The following is a 26,609-nucleotide window of genomic DNA, read 5'->3' as shown; positions in this document are numbered from 1 at the left end:
AGAGGGCCTCCATGAGAGAGGCCCAAGCAAGACGCGCCCCGAGGAGTGTCTTGCCACATGTCAACACTGGGTCTGACTGAGCGCCTCCAGGAGAGAGGCCCAAGCAAGATGCGCCCCGAGGATCGTCTTGCCACGTGTCACCAATGGGTCTGACTGAGCTCCTCCAGGAGAGAGGCCCAAGCAAGACGCGCCCCGAGGAGCATCTTGCCACATGTCAACACTGGGTCTTACTGAGCGCCTCCAGGAGAGAGGCCCAAGCAAGACGCGCCCCGAGGAGCGTCTTGCCACGTGTCAACACTGGGTCTGACTTAGCGCCTCCAGGAGAGAGGCCCAAGCAAGATGCGCCACGAGGATCGTCTTGCCACGTGTCACCACTGGGTCTGACTGAGCTCCTCCAGGAGAGAGGCCATAGCAAGACGTGCCGCGAGGAGCATCTTGCCTTATGTCAGCACTCGGTCTGACTGAGCGCCTCCAGGAGAGAGGCCCAAGCAAGACCCGCCCCGAGGAGCGTCTTGCCACATGTCACTACTCGGTCTAACTGAGCGCCTCCAGGAGAGAGGTCCAAGCAAGACAAGCCCCGAGGAGCGTCTTGCCACATGTCACTACTCGGTCTGACTGAGCGCCTCGAGGAGGGAGGTCCAAGCAAGACGCGCCCCGAGGAGCGTCTAGCCACATGTCACTACTCGGTCTGACTGAGCGCCTCGAGGAGAGAGGCCCAAGCAAGACGCGCCCCGAGGAGCGTCTTGCCACATGTCAACACTGGGTCTGACTGAGGGCCCCCAGGAGAGAGGCCCAAATAAGACGCGCCCCGAGGAGCGTCTTGCCACATGTCAACACTGGGTCTGACTGAGGGCCTCCAGGAGAGAAGCCCAAGCAAGATGCGCCCCGAGGAGCGTCTTGCCACATGTCAGCACTCGGTCTGACTGAGCGCCTCCAGGAGAGAGGCCCAAGCAAGACGCGCCCCGAGGAGCGTCTTGCCACATGTCAACACTGGGTCTGACTGAGCGCCTCCAGGAGAGAGGCCCAAGCAAGACGCGCCCCGAGGAGCGTCTTGCCACATGTCAACAATGGGTCTTACTGAGCGCCTCCAGGAGAGAGGCCCAAGCAAGACGTGCCCAAAGGAGCGTCTTGCCGCATGTCAACACTGGGTCTGACTGAGTGCCTCCATGAGAGAAGCCCGAGCAAGACGCGCCCCGAGGAGCGTCTTGCCACATGTCAACACTGGGTCTGACTGAGCACCTCCAGGAGAGAGGCCCAAGCAAGACGCGCCCCGAGGAGCGTCTTGCCACATGTCAACACTGGGTCTGACTGAGCGCCTCCAGGAGCGAGGCCCAAGCAAGAAACGCCCGAGGAGCGTCTTGACACATGTCAACACTGGGTCTGACTGAGCGCCTCCAGGAGAGAGGTCCAAGCAACACGCGCCCCGAGGAGCGTCTTGCCACATGTCAACACTGGGTCTGACTGAGTGCCTCCATGAGAGAAGCCCCAGCAAGACGCGCCCCGAGGAGCGTCTTGTCACATGTCATTACTCGGTCTGACTGAGCGCCTCCAGGAGAGAGGCCCAAGCAAGACGCGCCCCGAGGAGCGTCTTGCCACATGTCAACAATGGGTCTGACTGAGGGCCTCCAGGAGAGAAGCCCAAGCAAGACACGCCCCGAGGAGCGTCTTGACACATGTTAACACTGGGTCTGACTGAGGGCCTCCATGTGAGAAGCCCAAGCAAGACGCGCCCCGAGGAGAGTCTTGCCACATGTCAACACTGGGTCTGACAGAGGGCATCCAGGAGAGAGGCCCAAGCAATACGCGCCCCGAGGAGCGTCTTACCACATGTCAACAATGGGTCTGACTGAGGGCCTCCAGGAGAGAAGCCCAAGGAAGACGCGCCCCGAGGAGCTTCTTGTCACATGTCAGCACTCGGTCTGACTGAGCGCCTCCAGGAGAGAGGCCAAAGCAAGATGCGCCCCGAGGAGCGTCTTGACACATGTCAACACTGGGTCTGACAGAGGGCCTCCATGAGAGAGGCCCAAGCAAGACGCGCCCCGAGGAGCGTCTTGCCACATGTCAAAACTGGGTCTGACTGAGCGCCTCCAGGAGAGAGGCCCAAGCAAGACGTGCCCCGAGGAGCGTCTTGCCACATGTGAACACTGGGTCTGACTGAGCGCCTCCAGGAGAGAGGCCCAAGCAAGACGCGCCCGGAGGAGCGTCTTGCCACATGTCAGCACTCGGTCTGACTGAGCGCCTCCAGGAGAGAGGCCCAAGCAAGACGCGCCCCGAGGAGCGTCTTGACACATGTCTCCTCTGGGTCTGACTGAGCGCCTCCAGGAGAGAGGCCGAAGCAAGACGTGCCCCGAGGAGCATCTTGCCACATGTGAACACTGGGTCTGACTGAGTGCCTCCATGAGAGAAGCCCCAGCAAGACGCGCCCCGAGGAGCGTCTTGCCACATGTCAACACTGGGTCTGACTGAGCGCCTCCAGGAGAGAGACCCGAGGAGCGTCTTGCCACATGTCACCTCTGGGTCTGACTGAGCGCCTCCAGGAGAGAGGCGCAAGCAAGAAACGCCCGAGGAGCGTCTTGACACATGTCAACACTGGGTCTGACTGAGCGTCTCCAGGAGAGAGGCCCCAGCAAGACGCGCCCCGAGGAGAGTCTTGCCACATGTCAGCACTCGGTCTGACTGAGCGCCTCCAGGAGAGAGGCCCAAGCAAGAAGCGCCCCGAGGAATGTCTTGCCACATGTCAACAATGGGTCTGACTGAGGGCCTCCAGGAGAGAAGCCCAAGCAAGAAGCGCCCCGAGGAGCGTCTTGCCACATGTCAACACTGGGTCTGACTGAGCGCCTCCAGGAGAGAGGCCCAAGCAAGACACGCCCCGAGGAGCGTCTTGACACATGTCAACACTGGGTCGGACTGAGGGCCTCCATGAGAGAAGCCCAAGCAAGACGCGCCCCGAGGAGAGTCTTGCCACATGTCAACACTGGGTCTGACAGAGGGCATCCAGGAGAGAGGCCCAAGCAAGACGCGCCTCGAGGAGCGTCTTGCCACATGTCACTACTCGGTCTGACTGAGCGCCTCCAGGAGAGAGGCCCAAGCAAGACGCGCCCCGAGGAGCGTCTTGCCACATGTCAACACTGGGTCTGACTGAGGGCCTCCAGGAGAGATGCCCAAATAAGACGCGCCCCGAGAAGGGTCTTGCCACATGTCAACAATAGATCTGACTGAGGGCCTCCAGGAGAGAAGCCCAAGCAAGACGTACCCCGAGGAGCGTCTTTCCACATGTCAGCACTCGGTCTGACTGAGCGCTTCCAGGAGAGAGGCCCAAGCAAGACGCGCCCTGAGGAGAGTCTTGCCACATGTCAGCACTCGGTCTGACTGAGCCTCTCCAGGAGAGAGGCCCAAGCAAGAAGCGCCCCGAGGAGTGTCTTGCCACATGTCAACAATGGGTCTGACTGAGGGCCTCCAGGAGAGAAGCCCAAGCAAGAAGCGCCCCGAGGAGCGTCTTGCCACATGTCAACACTGGGTCTGACTGAGCGCCTCCAGGAGAGAGGCCCAAGCAAGACACGCCCCGAGGAGCGTCTTGACACATGTCAACACTGGGTCTGACTGAGGGCCTCCATGAGAGAAGCCCAAGCAAGACGCGCCCCGAGGAGAGTCTTGCCACATGTCAACACTGGGTCTGACAGAAGGCATCCAGGAGAGAGGCCCAAGCAAGACGCGACCCGAGGAGGGTCTTGCCACATGTCACTACTCGGTCTGACTGAGCGCCTCCAGGAGAGAGGCCCAAGCAAGACGCGCCCCGAGGAGCGTCTTGCCACATGTCAACACTGGGTCTGACTGAGGGCCTCCAGGAGAGAGGCCCAAATAAGACGCGCCCCGAGAAGCGTCTTGCCACATGTCAACAATAGATCTGACTGAGGGCCTCCAGGAGAGAAGCCCAAGCAAGACGTACCCCGAGGAGCGTCTTGCCACATGTCAGCACTCGGTCTGACTGAGCGCTTCCAGGAGAGAGGCCCAAGCAAGACGCACCCCGAGGAGCGTCTTGCCACAAGTCAACACTGGGTCTGACTGAGCGCCTCCAGGAGAGAGGCCCAAGCAAGACGCGCCCCGAGGAGAGTCTTGCCACATGTCAGCACTCGGTCTGACTGAGCGCCTCCAGGGGAGAGGCCCAAGCAAGTCGCACCCCGAGGAGCGTCTTGACACATTTCTCCTCTGGGTCTGACTGAGCGCCTCCAGGAGAGAGGCCCAAGCAAGACGTTCCCCGAGGAGCGTCTTTCCACATGTCAACACTGGGTCTGACTGAGTGCCTCCATAAGAGAAGCCCCAGCAAGACGCGCCCCGAGGAGCGTCTTGCCACATGTCAACACTGGGTCTGACTGAGCGCCTCCAGGAGCGAGGCCCAAGCAAGAAACGCCCAAGGAGCGTCTTGACACATGTCAACACTGGGTCTGACTGAGCGCCTCCAGGAGAGAGGTCCAAGCAACACGCGCCCCGAGGAGCGTCTTTCCACATGTCAACACTGGTTCTGACTGAGTGCCTCCATGAGAGAAGCCCCAGCAAGACGCGCCCCGAGGAGCATCTTGTCACATGTCACTACTCGGTCTGACTGAGCGCCTCCAGGAGAGAGGCCCAAGCAAGACAAGCCCCGAGGAGCGTCTTGCCACATGTCAACAATGGGTCTGACTGAGGGCCTCCAGGAGAGAAGCCCAAGCAAGACTCGCCCCGAGGAGAGTCTTGCCACATGTCAACACTGGGTCTGACAGAGGGCATCCAGGAGAGAGGCCCAAGCAATACGCGCCCCGAGGAGCGTCTTGCCACATGTCAACAATGGGTCTGACTGAGGGCCTCCAGGAGAGAAGCCCAAGGAAGACGCGCCCCGAGGAGCTTCTTGCCACATGTCAGCACTCGGTCTGACTGAGCGCCTCCTTGAGAGAGGACCAAGCAAGACGCGCCCCGAGGAGTGTCTTGCCACATGTCAACACTGGGTCTGACTGAGCGCCTCCAGGAGAGAGGCCCAAGCAAGACGCGCCCCGAGGAGCGTCTTGCCACGTGTCAACACTGGGTCTGACTGAGCGCCTCCAGGAGAGAGGCCCCAGCAAGACGCGCCCCGAGGAGCGTCTTGCCACATGTCAGCACTCGGTCTGACTGAGCGCCTCCAGGAGAGAGGCCCAAGCAAGAAGCGCCCCGAGGAGCGTCTTGCCACATGTCAACACTGGGTCTAATTGAGCGCCTCCAGGGGAGAGGCCCAAGCAAGACGCGCCCCGAGGAGCGTCTTGCCACTTGTCACTACTCGGTCTGACTGAGCGCCTCCAGGAGAGAGGTCCAAGCAACACGCGCCCCGAGGAGCGTCTTGCCACATGTCAACACTGGGTCTGACTGAGTGCCTCCATGAGAGAAGACCCAGCAAGACGCACCCCGAGGAGCGTCTTGACACATGTCAACACTGGGTCTGACAGAGGGCCTCCATGAGAGAGGCCCAAGCAAGACGCGCCCCGAGGCGCGTCTTGCCACATGTCAAAACTGGGTCTGACTGAGCGCCTCCAGGAGAGAGGCCCAAGCAAGACGTGCCCCGAGGAGCGTCTTGCCACATGTGAACACTGGGTCTGACTGAGCGCCTCCAGGAGAGAGGCCCAAGCAAGACGCGCCCGGAGGAGCGTCTTGCCACATGTCAGCACTCAGTCTGACTGAGTGCCTCCAGGAGAGAGGCCCAAGCAAGACGCGCCCCGAGGAGCGTCTTGACACATGTCTCCTCTGGGTCTGACTGAGCGCCTCCAGGAGAGAGGCCGAAGCAAGACGTGCCCCGAGGAGCATCTTGCCACATGTCAACACTGGGTCTGACTGAGTGCCTCCATGAGAGAAGCCCCAGCAAGACGCGCCCCGAGGAGCGTCTTGCCACATGTCAACACTGGGTCTGACTGAGCGCCTCCAGGAGAGAGACCCGAGGAGCGTCTTGCCACATGTCACCACTGGGTCTGACTGAGCGCCTCCAGGAGAGAGGCCCCAGCAAGACGCGCCCCGAGGAGAGTCTTGCCACATGTCAGCACTCGGTCTGACTGAGCGCCTCCAGGAGAGAGGCCCAAGCAAGAAGCGCCCCGAGGAGTGTCTTGCCACATGTCAACAATGGGTCTGACTGAGGGCCTCCAGGAGAGAAGCCCAAGCAAGAAGCGCCCCGAGGAGCGTCTTGCCACATGTCAACACTGGGTCTGACTGAGCGCCTCCAGGAGAGAGGCCCAAGCAAGACACGCCCCGAGGAGCGTCTTGACACATGTCAACACTGGGTCTGACTGAGGGCCTCCATGAGAGAAGCCCAAGCAAGACGCGCCCCGAGGAGAGTCTTGCCACATGTCAACACTGGGTCTGACAGAGGGCATCCAGGAGAGAGGCCCAAGCAAGACGCGCCCCGAGGAGCGTCTTGCCACATGTCACTACTCGGTCTGACTGAGCGCCTCCAGGAGAGAGGCCCAAGCAAGACGCGCCCCGAGGAGCTTCTTGCCACATGTCAACACTGGGTCTGACTGAGGGCCTCCAGGAGAGAGGCCCAAATAAGACGCGCCCCGAGAAGGGTCTTGCAACATGTCAACAATAGATCTGACTGAGGGCCTCCAGGAGAGAAGCCCAAGCAAGACGTACCCCGAGGAGCGTCTTGCCACATGTCAGCACTCGGTCTGACTGAGCGCTTCCAGGAGAGAGGCCCAAGCAAGACGCGCCCCGAGGAGAGTCTTGCCACATGTCAGCACTCGGTCTGACTGAGCGCCTCCAGGAGAGAGGCCCAAGCAAGAAGCGCCCCGAGGAGTGTCTTGCCACATGTCAACAATGGGTCTGACTGAGGGCCTCCAGGAGAGAAGCCCAAGCAAGAAGCGCCCCGAGGAGCGTCTTGCCACATGTCAACACTGGGTCTGACTGAGCGCCTCCAGGAGAGAGGCCCAAGCAAGACACGCCCCGAGGAGCGTCTTGACACATGTCAACACTGGGTCTGACTGAGGGCCTCCATGAGAGAAGCCCAAGCAAGACGCGCCCCGAGGAGAGTCTTGCCACATGTCAACACTGGGTCTGACAGAAGGCATCCAGGAGAGAGGCCCAAGCAAGACGCGACCCGAGGAGCGTCTTGCCACATGTCACTACTTGGTCTGACTGAGCGCCTCCAGGAGAGAGGCCCAAGCAAGACGCGCCCCGAGGAGCGTCTTGCCACATGTCAACACTGGGTCTGACTGAGGGCCTCCAGGAGAGAGGCCCAAATAAGACGCGCCCCGAGAAGCGTCTTGCCACATGTCAACAATAGATCTGACTGAGGGCCTCCAGGAGAGAAGCCCAAGCAAGACGTACCCCGAGGAGCGTCTTGCCACATGTCAGCACTCGGTCTGACTGAGCGCTTCCAGGAGAGAGGCCCAAGCAAGACGCACCCCGAGGAGCGTCTTGCCACAAGTCAACACTGGGTCTGACTGAGCGCCTCCAGGAGAGAGGCCCAAGCAAGACGCGCCCCGAGGAGAGTCTTGCCACATGTCAGCACTCGGTCTGACTGAGCGCCTCCAGGGGAGAGGCCCAAGCAAGTCGCACCCCGAGGAGCGTCTTGACACATTTCTCCTCTGGGTCTGACTGAGCGCCTCCAGGAGAGAGGCCCAAGCAAGACGTTCCCCGAGGAGCGTCTTTCCACATGTCAACACTGGTTCTGACTGAGTGCCTCCATGAGAGAAGCCCCAGCAAGACGCGCCCCGAGGAGCATCTTGTCACATGTCACTACTCGGTCTGACTGAGCGCCTCCAGGAGAGAGGCCCAAGCAAGACAAGCCCCGAGGAGCGTCTTGCCACATGTCAACAATGGGTCTGACTGAGGGCCTCCAGGAGAGAAGCCCAAGCAAGACTTGCCCCGAGGAGAGTCTTGCCACATGTCAACACTGGGTCTGACAGAGGGCATCCAGGAGAGAGGCCCAAGCAATACGCGCCCCGAGGAGCGTCTTGCCACATGTCAACAATGGGTCTGACTGAGGGCCTCCAGGAGAGAAGCCCAAGGAAGACGCGCCCCGAGGAGCTTCTTGCCACATGTCAGCACTCGGTCTGACTGAGCGCCTCCAGGAGAGAGGCCAAAGCAAGATGCGCCCCGAGGAGCGTCTTGACACATGTCAACACTGGGTCTGACAGAGGGCCTCCATGAGAGAGGACCAAGCAAGACGCGCCCCGAGGAGTGTCTTGCCACATGTCAACACTGGGTCTGACTGAGCGCCTCCAGGAGAGAGGCCCAAGCAAGACGCGCCCCGAGGAGCGTCTTGCCACGTGTCAACACTGGGTCTGACTTAGCGTCTCCAGGAGAGAGGCCCAAGCAAGATGCGCCCCGAGGAGCGTCTTGCCACGTGTCACCACTGGGTCTGACTGAGGGCCCCCAGGAGAGAGGCCCAAGTAAGACGCGCCCCGAGGAGCGTCTTGCCACATGTCAAAACTGGGTCTGACTGAGCGCCTCCAGGAGAGAGGCCCAAGCAAGACGTGCCCCGAGGAGCGTCTTGCCACATGTGAACACTGGGTCTGACTGAGCGCCTCCAGGAGAGAGGCCCAAGCAAGACGCGCCCGGAGGAGCGTCTTGCCACATGTCAGCACTCAGTCTGACTGAGTGCCTCCAGGAGAGAGGCCCAAGCAAGACGCGCCCCGAGGAGCGTCTTGACACATGTCTCCTCTGGGTCTGACTGAGCGCCTCCAGGAGAGAGGCCGAAGCAAGACGTGCCCCGAGGAGCATCTTGCCACATGTCAACACTGGGTCTGACTGAGTGCCTCCATGAGAGAAGCCCCAGCAAGACGCGCCCCGAGGAGCGTCTTGCCACATGTCAACACTGGGTCTGACTGAGCGCCTCCAGGAGAGAGACCCGAGGAGCGTCTTGCCACATGTCACCTCTGGGTCTGACTGAGCGCCTCCAGGAGAGAGGCGCAAGCAAGAAACGCCCGAGGAGCGTCTTGACACATGTCAACACTGGGTCTGACTGAGCGTCTCCAGGAGAGAGGCCCCAGCAAGACGCGCCCCGAGGAGAGTCTTGCCACATGTCAGCACTCGGTCTGACTGAGCGCCTCCAGGAGAGAGGCCCAAGCAAGAAGCGCCCCGAGGAGTGTCTTGCCACATGTCAACAATGGGTCTGACTGAGGGCCTCCAGGAGAGAAGCCCAAGCAAGAAGCGCCCCGAGGAGCGTCTTGCCACATGTCAACACTGGGTCTGACTGAGCGCCTCCAGGAGAGAGGCCCAAGCAAGACACGCCCCGAGGAGCGTCTTGACACATGTCAACACTGGGTCTGACTGAGGGCCTCCAGGAGAGAGGCCCAAGCAAGACGCGCCCCGAGGAGCGTCTTGCCACATGTCACTACTCGGTCTGACTGAGCGCCTCCAGGAGAGAGGCCCAAGCAAGACGCGCCCCGAGGAGCGTCTTGCCACATGTCAACACTGGGTCTGACTGAGGGCCTCCAGGAGAGAGGCCCAAATAAGACGCGCCCCGAGAAGGGTCTTGCCACATGTCAACAATAGATCTGACTGAGGGCCTCCAGGAGAGAAGCCCAAGCAAGACGTACCCCGAGGAGCGTCTTGCCACATGTCAGCACTCGGTCTGACTGAGCGCTTCCAGGAGAGAGGCCCAAGCAAGACGCGCCCCGAGGAGAGTCTTGCCACATGTCAGCACTCGGTCTGACTGAGCGCCTCCAGGAGAGAGGCCCAAGCAAGAAGCGCCCCGAGGAGTGTCTTGCCACATGTCAACAATGGGTCTGACTGAGGGCCTCCAGGAGAGAAGCCCAAGCAAGAAGCGCCCCGAGGAGCGTCTTGCCACATGTCAACACTGGGTCTGACTGAGCGCCTCCAGGAGAGAGGCCCAAGCAAGACACGCCCCGAGGAGCGTCTTGACACATGTCAACACTGGGTCTGACTGAGGGCCTCCATGAGAGAAGCCCAAGCAAGACGCGCCCCGAGGAGAGTCTTGCCACATGTCAACACTGGGTCTGACAGAAGGCATCCAGGAGAGAGGCCCAAGCAAGACGCGACCCGAGGAGCGTCTTGCCACATGTCACTACTTGGTCTGACTGAGCGCCTCCAGGAGAGAGGCCCAAGCAAGACGCGCCCCGAGGAGCGTCTTGCCACATGTCAACACTGGGTCTGACTGAGGGCCTCCAGGAGAGAGGCCCAAATAAGACGCGCCCCGAGAAGCGTCTTGCCACATGTCAACAATAGATCTGACTGAGGGCCTCCAGGAGAGAAGCCCAAGCAAGACGTACCCCGAGGAGCGTCTTGCCACATGTCAGCACTCGGTCTGACTGAGCGCTTCCAGGAGAGAGGCCCAAGCAAGACGCACCCCGAGGAGCGTCTTGCCACAAGTCAACACTGGGTCTGACTGAGCGCCTCCAGGAGAGAGGCCCAAGCAAGACGCGCCCCGAGGAGAGTCTTGCCACATGTCAGCACTCGGTCTGACTGAGCGCCTCCAGGGGAGAGGCCCAAGCAAGTCGCACCCCGAGGAGCGTCTTGACACATTTCTCCTCTGGGTCTGACTGAGCGCCTCCAGGAGAGAGGCCCAAGCAAGACGTTCCCCGAGGAGCATCTTTCCACATGTCAACACTGGTTCTGACTGAGTGCCTCCATGAGAGAAGCCCCAGCAAGACGCGCCCCGAGGAGCATCTTGTCACATGTCACTACTCGGTCTGACTGAGCGCCTCCAGGAGAGAGGCCCAAGCAAGACAAGCCCCGAGGAGCGTCTTGCCACATGTCAACAATGGGTCTGACTGAGGGCCTCCAGGAGAGAAGCCCAAGCAAGACTCGCCCCGAGGAGAGTCTTGCCACATGTCAACACTGGGTCTGACAGAGGGCATCCAGGAGAGAGGCCCAAGCAATACGCGCCCCGAGGAGCGTCTTGCCACATGTCAACAATGGGTCTGACTGAGGGCCTCCAGGAGAGAAGCCCAAGGAAGACGCGCCCCGAGGAGCTTCTTGCCACATGTCAGCACTCGGTCTGACTGAGCGCCTCCAGGAGAGAGGCCAAAGCAAGATGCGCCCCGAGGAGCGTCTTGACACATGTCAACACTGGGTCTGACAGAGGGCCTCCATGAGAGAGGACCAAGCAAGACGCGCCCCGAGGAGTGTCTTGCCACATGTCAACACTGGGTCTGACTGAGCGCCTCCAGGAGAGAGGCCCAAGCAAGACGCGCCCCGAGGAGCGTCTTGCCACGTGTCAACACTGGGTCTGACTTAGCGTCTCCAGGAGAGAGGCCCAAGCAAGATGCGCCCCGAGGAGCGTCTTGCCACGTGTCACCACTGGGTCTGACTGAGGGCCCCCAGGAGAGAGGCCCAAGTAAGACGCGCCCCGAGGAGCGTCTTGCCACATGTCAACACTGGGTCTGACTGAGGGCCTCCAGGAGAGAAGCCCCAGCAAGACGCGCCCCGAGGAGCGTCTTGCCACATGTCAACACTGGGTCTGACTGAGCACCTCCAGGAGAGAGGCCCAAGCAAGATGCGCCCCGAGGAGCATCTTGCCACATGTCAACACTGGGTCTGAATGAGCGCCTCCAGGAGAGAGGCCCGAGGAGCGTCTCTCCACATGTCACCTCTGGGTCTGACTGAGCTCCTCCAGGAGAGAGGCGCAAGCAAGAAACGCCCGAGGAGCGTCTTGACACATGTCAACACTGGGTCTGACTGAGCGCCTCCAGGAGAGAGGCCCCAGCAAGACGCGCCCCGAGGAGCGTCTTGCCACATGTCAGCACTCGGTCTGACTGAGCGCCTCCAGGAGAGAGGCCCAAGCAAGAAGCGCCCCGAGGAGCGTCTTGCCACATGTCAACACTGGGTCTAATTGAGCGCCTCCAGGGGAGAGGCCCAAGCAAGACGCGCCCCGAGGAGCGTCTTGCCACTTGTCACTACTCGGTCTGACTGAGCGCCTCCAGGAGAGAGGTCCAAGCAACACGCGCCCCGAGGAGCGTCTTGCCACATGTCAACACTGGGTCTGACTGAGTGCCTCCATGAGAGAAGACCCAGCAAGACGCGCCCCGAGGAGCGTCTTGCCACATGTCAACAATGGGTCTGACTGAGGGCCTCCAGGAGAGAAGCCCAAGCAAGACGCGCCCCGAGGAGCGTCTTGCCACGTGTCAACACTGGGTCTGACTTAGCGTCTCCAGGAGAGAGGCCCAAGCAAGATGCGCCCCGAGGAGCGTCTTGCCACGTGTCACCACTGGGTCTGACTGAGGGCCCCCAGGAGAGAGGCCCAAGTAAGACGCGCCCCGAGGAGCGTCTTGCCACATGTCAACACTGGGTCTGACTGAGCACCTCCAGGAGAGAGGCCCAAGCAAGATGCGCCCCGAGGAGCATCTTGCCGCATGTCAACACTGGGTCTGACTGAGCGCCTCCAGGAGAGAGGCCCGAGGAGCGTCTCTCCACATGTCACCTCTGGGTCTGACTGAGCTCCTCCAGGAGAGAGGCGCAAGCAAGAAACGCCCGAGGAGCGTCTTGAAACATGTCAACACTGGGTCTGACTGAGCGCCTCCAGGAGAGAGGCCCCAGCAAGACGCGCCCCGAGGAGCGTCTTGCCACATGTCAGCACTCGGTCTGACTGAGCGCCTCCAGGAGAGAGGCCCAAGCAAGAAGCGCCCCGAGGAGCGTCTTGCCACATGTCAACACTGGGTCTAATTGAGCGCCTCCAGGGGAGAGGCCCAAGCAAGACGCGCCCCGAGGAGCGTCTTGCCACTTGTCACTACTCGGTCTGACTGAGCGCCTCCAGGAGAGAGGTCCAAGCAACACGCGCCCCGAGGAGCGTCTTGCCACATGTCAACACTGGGTCTGACTGAGTGCCTCCATGAGAGAAGACCCAGCAAGACGCGCCCCGAGGAGCGTCTTGCCACATGTCAACAATGGGTCTGACTGAGGGCCTCCATGAGAGAAGCCCAAGCAAGACGCGCCCCGAGGAGCGTCTTGCCACGTGTCAACACTGGGTCTGACTTAGCGTCTCCAGGAGAGAGGCCCAAGCAAGATGCGCCCCGAGGAGCGTCTTGCCACGTGTCACCACTGGGTCTGACTGAGGGCCCCCAGGAGAGAGGCCCAAGTAAGACGCGCCCCGAGGAGCGTCTTGCCACATGTCAACACTGGGTCTGACTGAGGGCCTCCAGGAGAGAAGCCCCAGCAAGATGCGCCCCGAGGAGCGTCTTGCCACATGTCAACACTGGGTCTGACTGAGCACCTCCAGGAGAGAGGCCCAAGCAAGATGCGCCCCGAGGAGCGTCTTGCCACATGTCAGCACTCGGTCTGACTGAGCGCCTCCAGGAGAGAGGCCCAAGCAAGAAGCGCCCCGAGGAGCGTCTTGCCACTTGTCACTACTCGGTCTGACTGAGCGCCTCCAGGAGAGAGGTCCAAGCAACACGCGCCCCGAGGAGCGTCTTGCCACATGTCAACACTGGGTCTGACTGAGTGCCTCCATGAGAGAAGACCCAGCAAGACGCGCCCCGAGGAGCGTCTTGCCACATGTCAACAATGGGTCTGACTGAGGGCCTCCAGGAGAGAAGCCCAAGCAAGACGCGCCCCGAGGAGCGTCTTGCCACGTGTCAACACTGGGTCTGACTTAGCGTCTCCAGGAGAGAGGCCCAAGCAAGATGCGCCCCGAGGAGCGTCTTGCCACGTGTCACCACTGGGTCTGACTGAGGGCCCCCAGGAGAGAGGCCCAAGTAAGACGCGCCCCGAGGAGCGTCTTGCCACATGTCAACACTGGGTCTGACTGAGCACCTCCAGGAGAGAGGCCCAAGCAAGATGCGCCCCGAGGAGCATCTTGCCACATGTCAACACTGTGTCTGACTGAGCGCCTCCAGGAGAGAGGCCCGAGGAGCGTCTCTCCACATGTCACCTCTGGGTCTGACTGAGCTCTTCCAGGAGAGAGGCGCAAGCAAGAAACGCCCGAGGAGCGTCTTGACACATGTCAACACTGGGTCTGACTGAGCGCCTCCAGGAGAGAGGCCCCAGCAAGACGCGCCCCGAGGAGCGTCTTGCCACATGTCAGCACTCGGTCTGACTGAGCGCCTCCAGGAGAGAGGCCCAAGCAAGAAGCGCCCCGAGGAGCGTCTTGCCACATGTCAACACTGGGTCTAATTGAGCGCCTCCAGGGGAGAGGCCCAAGCAAGACGCGCCCCGAGGAGCGTCTTGCCACTTGTCACTACTCGGTCTGACTGAGCGCCTCCAGGAGAGAGGTCCAAGCAACACGCGCCCCGAGGAGCGTCTTGCCACATGTCAACACTGGGTCTGACTGAGTGCCTCCATGAGAGAAGACCCAGCAAGACGCGCCCCGAGGAGCGTCTTGCCACATGTCAACAATGGGTCTGACTGAGGGCCTCAATGAGAGAAGCCCAAGCAAGACGCGCCCCGAGGAGCGTCTTGCCACGTGTCAACACTGGGTCTGACTTAGCGTCTCCAGGAGAGAGGCCCAAGCAAGATGCGCCCCGAGGAGCGTCTTGCCACGTGTCACCACTGGGTCTGACTGAGGAGCCCCAGGAGAGAGGCCCAAGCAAGATGCGCCCCGAGGAGCGTCTTGCCACATGTCACTACTCGGTCTAACTGAGCGCCTCCAGGAGAGAGGTCCAAGCAAGACGCGCCCCGACGAGCGTCTTGCAAAATGTCACTACTCGGTCTGACTAAGCGCCTCCAGGAGGGAGGTCCAAGCAAGACGTGCCCCGAGGAGCGTCTTGCCACATGTCAACAAGGGGTTAAACTGAGGGCCTCCAGGAGAGAAGCCCAAGCAAGACACGCCCCGAGGAGCGTCTTGACACATGTCAACACTGGGTCGGACTGAGGGCCTCCATGAGAGAAGCCCAAGCAAGACGCGCCCCGAGGAGAGTCTTGCCACATGTCAACACTCGGTCTGACAGAGGGCATTCAGGAGAGAGGCCCAAACAATACGCGCCCTGAGGAGCGTCTTGCCACATGTCACCACTGGGTCTGAATGAGCGCCTCCAGGAGAGAGGCCCAACCAAGACGCGCCCCGAGGAGTGTCTTGCCACATGCCAACACTGGGTCTGACTGAGCGCCTCCAGGAGAGAGGCCCAAGCAAGACGCGCCCCGAGGAGCGTCTTGCCACGTGTCAACACTGGGTCTGTCTGAGCGCCTCCAGGAGAGAGGCCCAAGCAAGACGCACCCTGAGGAGCGTCTTTCCACGTGTCACCACTGGGTCTGAATGAGCGCCTCCAGGAGGGAGGCCCAAGCAAGACGCGCCCCGAGGAGCGTCTTGCCACATGTCAACACTGGGTCTGACTGAGCGCCTCCAGGAGAGAGGCCCAAGCAAGACGCGCCCCGAGGAGCGTCTTGCCACATGTCAACAATGGGTCTTACTGAGTGCCTCCATGAGAGAAGCCCCAGCAAGACGCGCCCCGAGGAGCATCTTGTCACATGTCACTACTCGGTCTGACTGAGCGCCTCCAGGAGAGAGGCCCAAGCAAGACAAGCCCCGAGGAGCGTCTTGCCACATGTCAACAATGGGTCTGACTGAGGGCCTCCAGGAGAGAAGCCCAAGCAAGACTCGCCCCGAGGAGAGTCTTGCCACATGTCAACACTGGGTCTGACAGAGGGCATCCAGGAGAGAGGCCCAAGCAATACGCGCCCCGAGGAGCGTCTTGCCACATGTCAACAATGGGTCTGACTGAGGGCCTCCAGGAGAGAAGCCCAAGGAAGACGCGCCCCGAGGAGCTTCTTGCCACATGTCAGCACTCGGTCTGACTGAGCGCCTCCTTGAGAGAGGACCAAGCAAGACGCGCCCCGAGGAGTGTCTTGCCACATGTCAACACTGGGTCTGACTGAGCGCCTCCAGGAGAGAGGCCCAAGCAAGACGCGCCCCGAGGAGCGTCTTGCCACGTGTCAACACTGGGTCTGACTGAGCGCCTCCAGGAGAGAGGCCCCAGCAAGACGCGCCCCGAGGAGCGTCTTGCCACATGTCAGCACTCGGTCTGACTGAGCGCCTCCAGGAGAGAGGCCCAAGCAAGAAGCGCCCCGAGGAGCGTCTTGCCACATGTCAACACTGGGTCTAATTGAGCGCCTCCAGGGGAGAGGCCCAAGCAAGACGCGCCCCGAGGAGCGTCTTGCCACTTGTCACTACTCGGTCTGACTGAGCGCCTCCAGGAGAGAGGTCCAAGCAACACGCGCCCCGAGGAGCGTCTTGCCACATGTCAACACTGGGTCTGACTGAGTGCCTCCATGAGAGAAGACCCAGCAAGACGCACCCCGAGGAGCGTCTTGACACATGTCAACACTGGGTCTGACAGAGGGCCTCCATGAGAGAGGCCCAAGCAAGACGCGCCCCGAGGCGCGTCTTGCCACATGTCAAAACTGGGTCTGACTGAGCGCCTCCAGGAGAGAGGCCCAAGCAAGACGTGCCCCGAGGAGCGTCTTGCCACATGTGAACACTGGGTCTGACTGAGCGCCTCCAGGAGAGAGGCCCAAGCAAGACGCGCCCGGAGGAGCGTCTTGCCACATGTCAACACTCAGTCTGACTGAGTGCCTCCAGGAGAGAGGCCCAAGCAAGACGCGCCCCGAGGAGCGTCTTGACACATGTCTCCTCTGGGTCTGACTGAGCGCCTCCAGGAGAGAGGCCGAAGCAAGACGTGCCCCGAGGAGCATCTTGCCACATGTCAACACTGGGTCTGACTGAGTGCCTCCATGAGAGAAGCCCCAGCAAGACGCGCCCCGAGGAGCGTCTTGCCACATGTCAACACTGGGTCTGACTGAGCGCCTCCAGGAGAGAGACCCGAGGAGCGTCTTGCCACATGTCACCTCTGGGTCTGACTGAGCGCCTCCAGGAGAGAGGCGCAAGCAAGAAACGCCCGAGGAGCGTCTTGACACATGTCAACACTGGGTCTGACTGAGCGTCTCCAGGAGAGAGGCCCCAGCAAGACGCGCCCCGAGGAGAGTCTTGCCACATGTCAGCACTCGGTCTGACTGAGCGCCTCCAGGAGAGAGGCCCAAGCAAGAAGCGCCCCGAGGAGTGTCTTGCCACATGTCAACAATGGGTCTGACTGAGGGCCTCCAGGAGAGAAGCCCAAGCAAGAAGCGCCCCGAGGAGCGTCTTGCCACATGTCAACACTGGGTCTGACTGAGCGCCTCCAGGAGAGAGGCCCAAGCAAGACACGCCCCGAGGAGCGTCTTGACACATGTCAACACTGGGTCTGACTGAGGGCCTCCATGAGAGAAGCCCAAGCAAGACGCGCCCCGAGGAGAGTCTTGCCACATGTCAACACTGGGTCTGACAGAGGGCATCCAGGAGAGAGGCCCAAGCAAGACGCGCCCCGAGGAGCGTCTTGCCACATGTCACTACTCGGTCTGACTGAGCGCCTCCAGGAGAGAGGCCCAAGCAAGACGCGCCCCGAGGAGCGTCTTGCCACATGTCAACACTGGGTCTGACTGAGGGCCTCCAGGAGAGAGGCCCAAATAAGACGCGCCCCGAGAAGGGTCTTGCCACATGTCAACAATAGATCTGACTGAGGGCCTCCAGGAGAGAAGCCCAAGCAAGACGTACCCCGAGGAGCGTCTTGCCACATGTCAGCACTCGGTCTGACTGAGCGCCTCCAGGAGAGAGGCCCAAGCAAGAAGCGCCCCGAGGAGTGTCTTGCCACATGTCAACAATGGGTCTGACTGAGGGCCTCCAGGAGAGAAGCCCAAGCAAGAAGCGCCCCGAGGAGCGTCTTGCCACATGTCAACACTGGGTCTGACTGAGCGCCTCCAGGAGAGAGGCCCAAGCAAGACACGCCCCGAGGAGCGTCTTGACACATGTCAACACTGGGTCTGACTGAGGGCCTCCATGAGAGAAGCCCAAGCAAGACGCGCCCCGAGGAGAGTCTTGCCACATGTCAACACTGGGTATGACAGAAGGCATCCAGGAGAGAGGCCCAAGCAAGACGCGACCCGAGGAGCGTCTTGCCACATGTCACTACTTGGTCTGACTGAGCGCCTCCAGGAGAGAGGCCCAAGCAAGACGCGCCCCGAGGAGCGTCTTGCCACATGTCAACACTGGGTCTGACTGAGGGCCTCCAGGAGAGAGGCCCAAATAAGACGCGCCCCGAGAAGCGTCTTGCCACATGTCAACAATAGATCTGACTGAGGGCCTCCAGGAGAGAAGCCCAAGCAAGACGTACCCCGAGGAGCGTCTTGCCACATGTCAGCACTCGGTCTGACTGAGCGCTTCCAGGAGAGAGGCCCAAGCAAGACGCACCCCGAGGAGCGTCTTGCCACAAGTCAACACTGGGTCTGACTGAGCGCCTCCAGGAGAGAGGCCCAAGCAAGACGCGCCCCGAGGAGAGTCTTGCCACATGTCAGCACTCGGTCTGACTGAGCGCCTCCAGGGGAGAGGCCCAAGCAAGTCGCACCCCGAGGAGCGTCTTGACACATTTCTCCTCTGGGTCTGACTGAGCGCCTCCAGGAGAGAGGCCCAAGCAAGACGTTCCCCGAGGAGCGTCTTTCCACATGTCAACACTGGTTCTGACTGAGTGCCTCCATGAGAGAAGCCCCAGCAAGACGCGCCCCGAGGAGCATCTTGTCACATGTCACTACTCGGTCTGACTGAGCGCCTCCAGGAGAGAGGCCCAAGCAAGACAAGCCCCGAGGAGCGTCTTGCCACATGTCAACAATGGGTCTGACTGAGGGCCTCCAGGAGAGAAGCCCAAGCAAGACTCGCCCCGAGGAGAGTCTTGCCACATGTCAACACTGGGTCTGACAGAGGGCATCCAGGAGAGAGGCCCAAGCAATACGCGCCCCGAGGAGCGTCTTGCCACATGTCAACAATGGGTCTGACTGAGGGCCTCCAGGAGAGAAGCCCAAGGAAGACGCGCCCCGAGGAGCTTCTTGCCACATGTCAGCACTCGGTCTGACTGAGCGCCTCCAGGAGAGAGGCCAAAGCAAGATGCGCCCCGAGGAGCGTCTTGACACATGTCAACACTGGGTCTGACAGAGGGCCTCCATGAGAGAGGACCAAGCAAGACGCGCCCCGAGGAGTGTCTTGCCACATGTCAACACTGGGTCTGACTGAGCGTCTCCAGGAGAGAGGCCCAAGCAAGATGCGCCCCGAGGAGCGTCTTGCCACGTGTCACCACTGGGTCTGACTGAGGGCCCCCAGGAGAGAGGCCCAAGTAAGACGCGCCCCGAGGAGCGTCTTGCCACATGTCAACACTGGGTCTGACTGAGGGCCTCCAGGAGAGAAGCCCCAGCAAGACGCGCCCCGAGGAGCGTCTTGCCACATGTCAACACTGGGTCTGACTGAGCACCTCCAGGAGAGAGGCCCAAGCAAGATGCGCCCCGAGGAGCATCTTGCCACATGTCAACACTGGGTCTGAATGAGCGCCTCCAGGAGAGAGGCCCGAGGAGCGTCTCTCCACATGTCACCTCTGGGTCTGACTGAGCTCCTCCAGGAGAGAGGCGCAAGCAAGAAACGCCCGAGGAGCGTCTTGACACATGTCAACACTGGGTCTGACTGAGCGCCTCCAGGAGAGAGGCCCCAGCAAGACGCGCCCCGAGGAGCGTCTTGCCACATGTCAGCACTCGGTCTGACTGAGCGCCTCCAGGAGAGAGGCCCAAGCAAGAAGCGCCCCGAGGAGCGTCTTGCCACATGTCAACACTGGGTCTAATTGAGCGCCTCCAGGGGAGAGGCCCAAGCAAGACGCGCCCCGAGGAGCGTCTTGCCACTTGTCACTACTCGGTCTGACTGAGCGCCTCCAGGAGAGAGGTCCAAGCAACACGCGCCCCGAGGAGCGTCTTGCCACATGTCAACACTGGGTCTGACTGAGTGCCTCCATGAGAGAAGACCCAGCAAGACGCGCCCCGAGGAGCGTCTTGCCACATGTCAACAATGGGTCTGACTGAGGGCCTCCAGGAGAGAAGCCCAAGCAAGACGCGCCCCGAGGAGCGTCTTGCCACGTGTCAACACTGGGTCTGACTTAGCGTCTCCAGGAGAGAGGCCCAAGCAAGATGCGCCCCGAGGAGCGTCTTGCCACGTGTCACCACTGGGTCTGACTGAGGGCCCCCAGGAGAGAGGCCCAAGTAAGACGCGCCCCGAGGAGCGTCTTGCCACATGTCAACACTGGGTCTGACTGAGCACCTCCAGGAGAGAGGCCCAAGCAAGATGCGCCCCGAGGAGCATCTTGCCGCATGTCAACACTGGGTCTGACTGAGCGCCTCCAGGAGAGAGGCCCGAGGAGCGTCTCTCCACATGTCACCTCTGGGTCTGACTGAGCTCCTCCAGGAGAGAGGCGCAAGCAAGAAACGCCCGAGGAGCGTCTTGACACATGTCAACACTGGGTCTGACTGAGCGCCTCCAGGAGAGAGGCCCCAGCAAGACGCGCCCCGAGGAGCGTCTTGCCACATGTCAGCACTCGGTCTGACTGAGCGCCTCCAGGAGAGAGGCCCAAGCAAGAAGCGCCCCGAGGAGCGTCTTGCCACATGTCAACACTGGGTCTAATTGAGCGCCTCCAGGGGAGAGGCCCAAGCAAGACGCGCCCCGAGGAGCGTCTTGCCACTTGTCACTACTCGGTCTGACTGAGCGCCTCCAGGAGAGAGGTCCAAGCAACACGCGCCCCGAGGAGCGTCTTGCCACATGTCAACACTGGGTCTGACTGAGTGCCTCCATGAGAGAAGACCCAGCAAGACGCGCCCCGAGGAGCGTCTTGCCACATGTCAACAATGGGTCTGACTGAGGGCCTCCATGAGAGAAGCCCAAGCAAGACGCGCCCCGAGGAGCGTCTTGCCACGTGTCAACACTGGGTCTGACTTAGCGTCTCCAGGAGAGAGGCCCAAGCAAGATGCGCCCCTAGGAGCGTCTTGCCACGTGTCACCACTGGGTCTGACTGAGGGCCCCCAGGAGAGAGGCCCAAGTAAGACGCGCCCCGAGGAGCGTCTTGCCACATGTCAACACTGGGTCTGACTGAGGGCCTCCAGGAGAGAAGCCCCAGCAAGATGCGCCCCGAGGAGCGTCTTGCCACATGTCAACACTGGGTCTGACTGAGCACCTCCAGGAGAGAGGCCCAAGCAAGATGCGCCCCGAGGAGCGTCTTGCCACATGTCAGCACTCGGTCTGACTGAGCGCCTCCAGGAGAGAGGCCCAAGCAAGAAGCGCCCCGAGGAGCGTCTTGCCACATGTCAACACTGGGTCTAATTGAGCGCCTCCAGGGGAGAGGCCCAAGCAAGACGCGCCCCGAGGAGCGTCTTGCCACTTGTCACTACTCGGTCTGACTGAGCGCCTCCAGGAGAGAGGTCCAAGCAACACGCGCCCCGAGGAGCGTCTTGCCACATGTCAACACTGGGTCTGACTGAGTGCCTCCATGAGAGAAGACCCAGCAAGACGCGCCCCGAGGAGCGTCTTGCCACATGTCAACAATGGGTCTGACTGAGGGCCTCCAGGAGAGAAGCCCAAGCAAGACGCGCCCCGAGGAGCGTCTTGCCACGTGTCAACACTGGGTCTGACTTAGCGTCTCCAGGAGAGAGGCCCAAGCAAGATGCGCCCCGAGGAGCGTCTTGCCACGTGTCACCACTGGGTCTGACTGAGGGCCCCCAGGAGAGAGGCCCAAGTAAGACGCGCCCCGAGGAGCGTCTTGCCACATGTCAACACTGGGTCTGACTGAGCACCTCCAGGAGAGAGGCCCAAGCAAGATGCGCCCCGAGGAGCATCTTGCCACATGTCAACACTGTGTCTGACTGAGCGCCTCCAGGAGAGAGGCCCGAGGAGCGTCTCTCCACATGTCACCTCTGGGTCTGACTGAGCTCTTCCAGGAGAGAGGCGCAAGCAAGAAACGCCCGAGGAGCGTCTTGACACATGTCAACACTGGGTCTGACTGAGCGCCTCCAGGAGAGAGGCCCCAGCAAGACGCGCCCCGAGGAGCGTCTTGCCACATGTCAGCACTCGGTCTGACTGAGCGCCTCCAGGAGAGAGGCCCAAGCAAGAAGCGCCCCGAGGAGCGTCTTGCCACATGTCAACACTGGGTCTAATTGAGCGCCTCCAGGGGAGAGGCCCAAGCAAGACGCGCCCCGAGGAGCGTCTTGCCACTTGTCACTACTCGGTCTGACTGAGCGCCTCCAGGAGAGAGGTCCAAGCAACACGCGCCCCGAGGAGCGTCTTGCCACATGTCAACACTGGGTCTGACTGAGTGCCTCCATGAGAGAAGACCCAGCAAGACGCGCCCCGAGGAGCGTCTTGCCACATGTCAACAATGGGTCTGACTGAGGGCCTCCATGAGAGAAGCCCAAGCAAGACGCGCCCCGAGGAGCGTCTTGCCACGTGTCAACACTGGGTCTGACTTAGCGTCTCCAGGAGAGAGGCCCAAGCAAGATGCGCCCCGAGGAGCGTCTTGCCACGTGTCACCACTGGGTCTGACTGAGGAGCCCCAGGAGAGAGGCCCAAGCAAGATGCGCCCCGAGGAGCGTCTTGCCACATGTCACTACTCGGTCTAACTGAGCGCCTCCAGGAGAGAGGTCCAAGCAAGACGCGCCCCGACGAGCGTCTTGCAAAATGTCACTACTCGGTCTGACTAAGCGCCTCCAGGAGGGAGGTCCAAGCAAGACGTGCCCCGAGGAGCGTCTTGCCACATGTCAACAAGGGGTTAAACTGAGGGCCTCCAGGAGAGAAGCCCAAGCAAGACACGCCCCGAGGAGCGTCTTGACACATGTCAACACTGGGTCGGACTGAGGGCCTCCATGAGAGAAGCCCAAGCAAGACGCGCCCCGAGGAGAGTCTTGCCACATGTCAACACTCGGTCTGACAGAGGGCATTCAGGAGAGAGGCCCAAACAATACGCGCCCTGAGGAGCGTCTTGCCACATGTCACCACTGGGTCTGAATGAGCGCCTCCAGGAGAGAGGCCCAACCAAGACGCGCCCCGAGGAGTGTCTTGCCACATGCCAACACTGGGTCTGACTGAGCGCCTCCAGGAGAGAGGCCCAAGCAAGACGCGCCCCGAGGAGCGTCTTGCCACGTGTCAACACTGGGTCTGTCTGAGCGCCTCCAGGAGAGAGGCCCAAGCAAGACGCACCCTGAGGAGCGTCTTTCCACGTGTCACCACTGGGTCTGAATGAGCGCCTCCAGGAGGGAGGCCCAAGCAAGACGCGCCCCGAGGAGCGTCTTGCCACATGTCAACACTGGGTCTGACTGAGCGCCTCCAGGAGAGAGGCCCAAGCAAGACGCGCCCCGAGGAGCGTCTTGCCACATGTCAACAATGGGTCTTACTGAGGGCCTCCATGAGAGAAGCCCAAGCAAGACGCGCCCCGAGGAGTGTCTTGCCACATGTCAACACTGTGTCTGACTGAGCGCCTCCAGGAGAGAGGCCCAAGCAAGACGCGCCCCGAGGAGCGTCTTGCCTTATGTCAGCACTCGGTCTGACTGAGCGCCTCCAGGAGAGAGGCCCAAGCAAGACGCGCCCCGAGGAGCGTCTTGCCACATGTCACTACTCGGTCTAACTGAGCGCCTCCAGGAGAGAGGTCCAAGCAAGACGCGCCCCGACGAGCGTCTTGCAAAATGTCACTACTCGGTCTGACTGAGCGCCTCCAGGAGGGAGGTCCAAGCAAGACGTGCCCCGAGGAGCGTCTTGCCACATGTCAACAATGGGTCTGACTGAGGGCCTCCAGGAGAGAAGCCCAAGCAAGACACGCCCCGAGGAGCGTCTTGACACATGTCAACACTGGGTCGGACTGAGGGCCTCCATGAGAGAAGCCCAAGCAAGACGCGCCCCGAGGAGAGTCTTGCCACATGTCAACACTCGGTCTGACAGAGGGCATTCAGGAGAGAGGCCCAAGCAAGACGCGCCCCGAGGAGCGTCTTGCCACGTGTCAACACTGTGTCTGTCTGAGCGCCTCCAGGAGAGAGGCCCAAGCAAGACGCGCCCCGAGGAGCGTCTTGCCATATGTCAGCACTCGGTCTGACTGAGCGCCTCCAGGAGAGAGGCCCAAGCAAGACGCACCCCGAGCAGCGTCTTGCCACATGTCAAAAATGGGTCTGACTGAGGGCCTCCAGGAGAGAAGCCCAAGCAAGACGCGCCCCGAGGAGTGTCTTGCCACATGTCAACACTGTGTCTGACTGAGCGCCTCCAGGAGAGAGGCCCAAGCAAGACGCGCCCCGAGGAGCGTCTTGCCTTATGTCAGCACTCGGTCTGACTGAGCGCCTCCAGGAGAGAGGCCCAAGCAAGACGCGCCCCGAGGAGCGTCTTGCCACATGTCACTACTCGGTCTAACTGAGCGCCTCCAGGAGAGAGGTCCAAGCAAGACGCTCCCCGACGAGCGTCTTGCAAAATGTCACTACTCGGTCTGACTGAGCGCCTCCAGGAGGGAGGTCCAAGCAAGACGTGCCCCGAGGAGCGTCTTGCCACATGTCAACAATGGGTCTGACTGAGGGCCTCCAGGAGAGAAGCCCAAGCAAGACACGCCCCGAGGAGCGTCTTGACACATGTCAACACTGGGTCGGACTGAGGGCCTCCATGAGAGAAGCCCAAGCAAGACGCGCCCCGAGGAGAGTCTTGCCACATGTCAACACTCGGTCTGACAGAGGGCATTCAGGAGAGAGGCCCAAGCAATACGCGCCCTGAGGAGCGTCTTGCCACATGTCACCACTGGGTCTGAATGAGCGCCTCCAGGAGAGAGGCCCAACCAAGACGCGCCCCGAGGAGCGTCTTGCCACATGTCAACACTGGGTCTGACTGAGCGCCTCCAGGAGAGAGGCCCAAGCAAGACGCGCCCCGAGGAGCGTCTTGCCACATGTCAACAATGGGTCTGACTGAGCGCCTCCAGGAGAGAGGCCCAAGCAAGACGCGCCCCGAGGAGCGTCTTGCCACGTGTCAACACTGGGTCTGTCTGAGCGCCTCCAGGAGAGAGGCCCAAGCAAGACGCACCCTGAGGAGCGTCTTTCCACGTGTCACCACTGGGTCTGACTGAGCGCCTCCAGGAGGGAGGCCCAAGCAAGACGCGCCCCGAGGAGCGTCTTGCCACATGTCAACACTGGGTCTGACTGAGCGCCTCCAGGAGAGAGGCCCAAGCAAGACGCGCCCCGAGGAGCGTCTTGCCACATGTCAACACTGGGTCTGACAGAGGACCTCCAGGAGAAAGGCCCAAGCAAGACGCGCCCCGAGGAGCGTCTTGCCACATGTCACCTCTGGTTCTGACTGAGCGCCTCCAGGAGAGAGGCCCAAGCAAGACGCGCCCCGAGGAGCGTCTTGCCACATGTCAACAATGGGTCTGACTGAGGGCCTCCAGGAGAGAAGCCCAAGCAAGACGCGCCCCGAGGAGCGTCTTGACACATGTCAACACTGGGTCTGACAGAGGGCCTCCACGAGAGAGGCCCAAGCAAGACGCGCCCCGAGGAGTGTCATGCCACATGTCACCACTGGGTCTGACTGAGCGCCTCCAGGAGAGAGGCCCAAGCAAGACGCGCCCCGAGGAGCGTCTTGCCACGTGTCAACACTGGGTCTGTCTGAGCGCCTCCAGGAGAGAGGCCCAAGCAAGACGCACCCTGAGGAGCGTCTTTCCACGTGTCACCACTGGGTCTGACTGAGCGCCTCCAGGAGGGAGGCCCAAGCAAGACGCGCCCCGAGGAGCGTCTTGCCACATGTCAACACTGGGTCTGACTGAGCGCCTCCAGGAGAGAGGCCCAAGCAAGACGCGCCCCGAGGAGCGTCTTGCCACATGTCAACACTGGGTCTGACAGAGGACCTCCAGGAGAAAGGCCCAAGCAAGACGCGCCCCGAGGAGCGTCTTGCCACATGTCACCTCTGGTTCTGACTGAGCGCCTCCAGGAGAGAGGCCCAAGCAAGACGCGCCCCGAGGAGCGTCTTGCCACATGTCAACAATGGGTCTGACTGAGGGCCTCCAGGAGAGAAGCCCAAGCAAGACGCGCCCCGAGGAGCGTCTTGACACATGTCAACACTGGGTCTGACAGAGGGCCTCCACGAGAGAGGCCCAAGCAAGACGCGCCCCGAGGAGCGTCATGCCACATGTCACCACTGGGTCTGACTGAGCGCCTCCAGGAGAGAGGCCCAAGCAAGACGTGCCCCGAGGAGCGTCAGGCCACATGTCACTACTCAGTCTGACTGAGCGCATCCAGGAGAGAGGCCCAAGCAAGACGCGCCCCGAGGAGCGTCTTGCCACATAGCAGCACTGGGTCTGACTGAGCGCCTCCAGGAGAGAGGCCCCAGCAAGACGCGCCCCGAGGAGCGTCTTGCCTTATGTCAGCACTCGGTCTGACTGAGCGCCTCCAGGAGAGAGGCCCAAGCAAGACGCACCCCGAGCAGCGTCTTGCCACATGTCAACAATGGGTCTGACTGAGGGCCTCCAGGAGAGAAGCCCAAGCAAGACGCGCCCCGAGGAGCGTCTTGACACATGTCAACACTGGGTCTGACAGAGGGCCTCCACGAGAGAGGCCCAAGCAAGTCGCGCCCCGAGGAGTGTCATGCCACATGTCACCACTGGGTCTGACTGAGCGCCTCCAGGAGAGAGGCCCAAGCAAGACGTGCCCCGAGGAGCGTCAGGCCACATGTCACTACTCAGTCTGACTGAGCGCATCCAGGAGAGAGGCCCAAGCAAGACGCGCCCCGAGGAGCGTCTTGCCACATAGCAGCACTGGGTCTGACTGAGCGCCTCCAGGAGAGAGGCCCCAGCAAGACGCGCCCCGAGGAGCGTCTTGCCTTATGT

The sequence above is a fragment of the Nothobranchius furzeri genome, chromosome 8 (assembly GCF_043380555.1).
Source record: "Nothobranchius furzeri strain GRZ-AD chromosome 8, NfurGRZ-RIMD1, whole genome shotgun sequence".
NCBI classification, from domain to species: domain Eukaryota; kingdom Metazoa; phylum Chordata; class Actinopteri; order Cyprinodontiformes; family Nothobranchiidae; genus Nothobranchius; species Nothobranchius furzeri.
The sequence above is the reverse complement of the archived record's forward strand: the minus strand, read 5'-3'. Positions refer to the sequence as shown.